The sequence below is a fragment of the Lycium ferocissimum genome, chromosome 11 (genome assembly GCF_029784015.1).
Source record: "Lycium ferocissimum isolate CSIRO_LF1 chromosome 11, AGI_CSIRO_Lferr_CH_V1, whole genome shotgun sequence".
Taxonomy (NCBI): domain Eukaryota; kingdom Viridiplantae; phylum Streptophyta; class Magnoliopsida; order Solanales; family Solanaceae; genus Lycium; species Lycium ferocissimum.
Genome location: NC_081352.1, coordinates 25,392,169 through 25,398,973, shown reverse-complemented (window position 1 = coordinate 25,398,973; position 6,805 = coordinate 25,392,169). Strand labels below are relative to the sequence as shown.

At 36.1% G+C, this 6,805-nt stretch overlaps 1 long non-coding RNA gene across 2 annotated transcripts; it reads left to right on the top strand.

Moving 5' to 3' along the window:
• Positions 1-714: 714 nt before the first annotated feature.
• On the top strand, positions 715-4,832 carry LOC132037148 (uncharacterized). Of its 2 annotated transcripts, none has more exons than XR_009409786.1 (2): positions 715-1,821; positions 4,526-4,832. It is a non-coding gene; the product is annotated as an uncharacterized LOC132037148 (long non-coding RNA). The 2 variants fall into 2 exon arrangements; XR_009409787.1 differs by having other exon boundaries at positions 4,523-4,832.
• The last annotated feature ends 1,973 nt before the right edge of the window (positions 4,833-6,805 follow it).

Sequence of the window (6,805 nt, the reverse complement as noted above, 5' to 3'; positions counted from 1 at the left end):
CTAAAAAGACTCATGTGCTTGGCCCATCATAAAGAATCAAGCCTGCACGTAAAGGGTTATCTTTAACATGTAATCGAGTAATACTATTATACTTTTTTTTAATAATTTAAACTTTTAAAAGAGATGATTAATATATTTTATAGTTCATGTTTTTCTCTTTGATGGACGGGAAGATTACGATGAAAAGACAAAATCCGAAATTCCCGTATATATGACAAAGTTGACAGAGCTATTTGTTGAAATGTGCTTCTACAATTGAGAAGAAATCTAAAGAAAATTACGTCTTAGTTAAACAATAATAGAAACTTCTGTCAATTCCTAAAAGAGATACTTTGAATGTAGTGCGTCAAGCCCGTGTTGAAAATATTTCATCTCTAGTTGTATTGATTAATTGTTTTAGTAGTAGCAAGCAGTTTGTTCTTTAGAATTTGACCTGCTTATTAAGGGATCTCTAATATTTTTCTTCTCCTAACATTTTTATTTAGCTGGGTAAAGATAAATTTACTCGCCTAACTATTGTTTGTATGGTGTATACTTTTTTAATAATAAGATTGCATTCACTCAGTGGGTAGTTTTGATAGAAATGTGACACTGAGATTGTAGAATTTTCTGTGCAATTTTATTGATCATCAAGGTTTCTCTTTATACATGTATTTTGTACAGGAAACTAAAGAAAAATTTCTAAAAAGAAAAATTTGCACTGTACACTTGTATCAATCTTAAATTATGTACACTGACCACTAACTAATTTTATTCTCTCCTTGTGCCATTCACGTGCCATTCATATAGCTGTCATCAGCTGTTATTAAAACCCATCCAACAGACCATATTTCATCTATCATGAAAGAGTTGGATGGTCCTGATGCTGTCCACGTGTCCAGTCTGTGAATGAATTTAAATTGGGGATCTTAGGAACAATTGAACTCATTTCATCTTGTCGGAAAATCCCAAGTTCACCTTTTTCCTTTCTTCTCTTCTTCTTCCTCGAACTGATTGAAGTAGCCATGGCAGATGAAATAAAATTGGCTTCTCATTGTCAACATCCCTCCTCAAGTTGGAGGGGAGAGAAACAACCCCCAACTTGGACATTATATTCCGATGAGAAGCACCTGTGAGAGATTTCGTAAATAGATCGGTGAGTTGATGTTCAGATGGAACGAACTTCAAAGTAATGAGCCCAGAAATGTACTGCTGTCTCACAAAATGACAGTCAAGCTCCACGTGCTTCGTCCTTTCATAGAAGACGGGGTTACCAGCGATGTGGATTGCCGTTTGGCTGTCAGAGTGAATAGGAACTGGAGTTGACGTGGAGCGGAGAGATCTTCAAGTAATCGCACAAGCCAAGTAATCTCAGTGGTGACTTTTCACATCGATTTGTATTCGACTTCAACCGAGGAGAGGGAAATCGAAGAATTCCATGAAATGGAAGATCCTCCAAAAGTTATGTAAAAACCTCTAACAGATCGCCGAGAGTCCGAGCAAGAAGCCCAGTGGGCATCGTAAAATGCCAAAAGCTAAAATGATGGATCAGAAGACAACAAAATACCTTGTCCTAGGTCTAATTGGAGATATCGCAAAACTCAGAGAGTTGCTGAGAAGTGTGAAGACCATGGTCGTTGTATAAATTGACTGAGTTTCAAAAGTGGAAAAGCCAAATCTGGGCGAGTATTTGTCAAGTAGTTTAATTTCTCAATTAGATGTCTATATATTGTAGGATCATCCAATAAAGCATCTGAATCTGCTTGTAATTTGATTGCAGGGTCAGGTGGAGAAGAGACTCTAGGAATGTGGTGGTAATCGAATTCCTTAAGTTAATCCAAGGTAAGTTTTCGTTGACTTACTATGAAACCTTGTTTTTCTCGCATAATTTCCATACCTAGGAAATAATGAATTTCACCCAAGTCTTTGACCCTGAATTCTAAATTGAGGAATTGCTTAATGTTAGTGATCTCTGTAATGTCATTTCCTATCAATAAAATGTCATCAACGTAGACTGTCAATATAGAAATAAGATCCCTAGACTTTTTGATGAAAAAACAGAGAATAATCGTTCAATGGAGAAGTGTATCCTTTGTAACTAAGTGCACCAGCAAGCCGAGCATACCACTGCCGTGAAGCTTGCTTTAGACCATATAAAGATTTCTTGAGAAGACACACATGATTAGGTGTAGGAGGAGTTAATCCCGCTGGGAATTTCATGAATACTTCTTCATCTAAAGTCCCATGCAAAAATGCATTGTTCACATCTAGTTGTGAGACACACCAACCCTTCTTTACTGCCACAGCCAACAAACACCTAATTGTGATCATATTCACAAGAGGTGAAAAAATTTCATTGTAATCTATGCCATGTTTTTGTATATCCCCCCTCACAACCAACCTAGCTTTTAGTCTTTCTATAGAGCCATCTGAATTATGCTTGATCTTGTAAACCCACTTACAAGGTAAAGCTTTCTTGCCCTTAGGGAGTATGATAGGGTTCCAAGTCTAATTAAGGTGAAGAGCTTGTATCTCTGCATCCATAGTTGCTTGCCATCTTGGATGCAAAGCTTCTTGAGAGTAACTTTGAGGTTCAGAAATTAGACTAAGAGATTCCAACATCTGTTGATTGTTGAGGGACAAGGCGTTAAAAGAAAAAGCTGTTATAGGGCTAGGATAGGCAAAACAGGAATATGTGAGGTTAGTGAGGATAACATGTTGCATATGAAATCATTTAGTAGGTAGGTCTATATAAAATCCTTTCTATTCTTCTGGTAGGAGTAATAGGTTCTTGTGGAGAATCATGTTCTTGTGGAGGAATTGGAACAATAGGGTCTTGTGGAGGAAATAGATTTAGAACTGGGAGGACATGTTCTTGTGGAGCAGGGTTAGCAATAGGGGCTGAGTGTATTGGAGTTTGAGGTGATGTAGGAGGGTTAAGGGGTTGAGAAGAAATATGTGATTGTTCTTGACTGTCATCATCTAAATAGAAGGTAAGGAAAGAAGAAGGAAAAGGCTGATTAGATTAAGAACTAAATGAGGCAAAAGGAAATTGAGTTTCATGAAAATGGACATCCCTGGAAACAAACACTTTCCTTGTTTTCAAGTCCTTTACTTTGAACCCTTTTTGATGTTGTCAATACCCAAAAAAAAAATGCAACTAACTACTCTAGGATCAAACTTACCCCTTCCCTGAGACAAGGTAGAGGAGTAGCATAGGCAACCAAAGGATCTTAAAGACTGGTAAAAGAGTGTATGACCAAAAATGATTTCATGAGTTGTTTTCCCTTTTAACACACTAGATGGTAAGATATTTATCAAGTGAGTAGTTAAACACATTCTCCCCAAAAAGATATAGGGACTTTGGATTGAAAATATAGACCTCTAGCAATTTTCAATAAGTGTCTATGTTTCCTTTCTACCACCCTATTTTGTTGTGAGGTCGCAACACAAGATCTTTGATGCAAAATTCCTTGATCATTTAAAGAGCAGCCTGTTGTGAACCTATCCCCAATTCCAAAGCATTATTAGACCTTATGCATTTCACCCTTTTATGAAACTTTCCACCATTGCAAGAAAACATTTGAGAATAGGAAAAGCATTACTTTTAGTGCTTAAGAGAAAAGTCCATGTCCCTCTACTATAATCATCGCCTATAGTGAGGAAATACTTATACCCATCATATGTGACATGTCTATACGGACCCCATGTGTCAATATGGATTAAGTCAAAAATTGCTTTGGATTTTATGTCACTGAGAGGAAAAGACAGTTTAGTCTGTCTAGCTTAAGGACATGTATCACAAATAAATTCTGAGTTGGAAACAAGGTTTGATAAAACTGAATTTATTCATTACTAATAGTGGCAAATGCCCAAGTCTGATGTGCCAAACGCTTACATCTAGAACTACATTAGCTAAAACAGGAAAGGAAACTGAACTAGAGACATGATTGAAATTTCTTTCTTCTTGAAATGAAACTACAAGCTTGACAGAATTGAAACTAGACTTGAGAGAATTCAAACTAGACTTAGATATTGATGACTCCAACAGATATAAACCCTCTCTAGCTTCACCAAAAGCTTCTACCCTCTTCATTAAAAGGTCCTGCAAGAGACATCGACTGATAGTAAATAAAACATTGCAACCAATTTGATGACACAATTTGTTTACTGAAAGAAGATTATACTTAAAAACTGGACAAAAAGAACATTTATAAGCACAAGATTAGGCAGAATAGAGACACTTCCTGTATGAGTAACAGTTAAGAATTAAGCAAAGTTATGTGCAAAGGAATAGAAAGAGGATTTAAACAAATGAAAGAGGAAGGATTAAAACACATGTGTTCTGCAGCACCTGAATATATGATCCAGGTGCTTGAATTAAAAAATGAAAAACATTTGCCTGAGTATTTAAAGATGGTACCAGCTACAACATTGGCATTAATCTCAGGTGAAAACCCTGGTTGTGTCATGTGCATTTGTTTGAACATTTGTGCTATTTCTGTCCTTTGCTCTTTGCTGAAAATTTGACTGTGGTTGTTAGTAGGTTCTCCATTGTGAGGTTCTGCATATTCTTGTCCATCCTCAACTGCAACAACTACTTTTCCTTTGATACCAGACTGATAGTTCTTCCCCTTGGTAAACTCAAAATCTTCTGGATAACCATGCAGCCTGTGATAATCATCACATGTCCAATTCTAAAACAATGGGTGCAACTTACATTTCGGTTGAATTTGCTTTTCTTTCCTCTAAATTTCTGTTGTGTGTTTCTAAACTTTTGTGGGTAGGATCCTATTTTCTGAGTTGAATTGTTGTTTCTATAGTATTGATTTCCTGGTGGTGTTATGTTTGCATTTCTGTGGTATTGACTTCCTGATTTTTGATTCATCTTTCCTTGATTTGTGACCATAAAAGAAATGGATTCTGAAAACACTTGTGCATTTACATGAATCTCTCTTTGATTCTCATTTTGTAATAAAAGTGAATAAGTATAATCCATTGTAGGCAAAGGGTTCATCATCAAGATGTTTCTCCTTGTTTGTGCATAGACATCATTTAGGCCCATTAAGAAATGAATCATCCTTTGATTCTGTAGAGATTTGGATAGTTTCATCTTTCCATCACATGTACAAGTACAGGTGCATATGATATCTGAATTTAATGAATCTAGTTTATCCCACAATCGTTTAAGTTTTGTGAAATATCCAGAAATATCAGAATTTCCTTGCACTAAAGTATTGAGTTTCTTTTGTAGGTGAAATGGTTTTGCACCATTGGATTTACCAAACCTTTGCTCCAAACTATCCTAAAGTTCATTGGCTATCTTAGAATAAATAACACTATCCTTGATTTCTTTGGAGAGTGAGTTCAACAGCCAAGCAGTGGCCATGTCATTGCAACATTCCCAAAGTGGATAGTCTAGAGAATCCAGATCTGGAACTTTGCAACCTCCATTAATAAAACCAAGTTTTTTCTTGGCTGAAAAGGCTATTACTACTGATCTTCTCCACCCTGGGAGTCCCCTTACATCAAACACAGTTGACAAGGTTCCTCCCAGGTCCATCTAAAGGATGAAGATAGTAAGGGTGACTTGAGTAATTGGTGGTTATATTTCCAGTTTTAGAGCCTGCATCCAGCTCAACTGTGGTATTTCCCTCAACCATGGTGATTCAAAACAAGGAAGAAACTGTGATTTTGAGATTTGATTAAAAAAAAAAAACTTGGGTCGAGCTCACTGCTCTGATACCATGATAGAAATGTGAAACTGAGATTGGAGAATTTTCTGTGTAATTTTATTGATCATCAAGGCTTCTCTTTATACATGTATTTTGTACAGGAAAATAAAGAAAAATTCCTAAAAAGAAAAATCTGCACTGTACACTTGTACTAATCTTAAATTATGTACACTGACCACTAACTGATTTTATTCCCTCCTTGTACCATTCACATAGTTGTCATCAGCTGTTATTAAAAGGAAGAATTTCAGTAATGTACAATTTAGCACACAAAATTATATTTGTGTAGCCATATTTTTAAATTACAAACCTATGAGCCAACAAATTATGGCCGCAGCTTGTATATACAGCATTATACAACAATGTACAACTTTATACAACAATATACAACTTTATACACCTACTATAGACAATGTATAAACCTTGAATAAAAATGTATAATAACGTATAAGAGTTATTTATACACACTTCTACAAAGGTTTATACAGTGTTAAAAGTGTAACATAATGTATGTGTTTTATACACACTTTACCCTTAAAAAAAACACCAACATTAGAAAGAGATTTGGAAGGAAAAATAGCATCTTGGAGTTTGATATGAGGGGTGGGGGGTGGGGGGTGGGGAAGGGGGGTGGCTATCTCGGGTAATTATTTTAAAAAAAAAATGGGATGAAGGCTACAAAATGTAAAAAAAAACTATGGCCATTTCGGGTAAATACTTTACCCAAAATGCCATAGAGTGTTATTTTCCCTTATTAAAACCCATCCTACGGTCCATATTGCATCTATCAAGTTGGATGGTCCTGATGCTGTCCACGTGTCCTGTCTGTGAATGAAGTTAAATTGGGGATCTTAGGAACAATTGAACTCATTTCATCTTGTTGGAAAATCCCAAGTTCACCTTTTTCCTTTCTTCTCTTCTTCTTCCTCGAACTGATTGAAGTAGCCATGGAAGATGAAATAAAACTAGGCTTCTCATCGTCAACAAGTTTAGATCGGATTCCAACCACGTTTATCCCAATCTAAAAACGTGACAGGAAGTATGAGCGCACATGAACTCATGCCTCTCCACATAGATCAGTTACTAAGTTT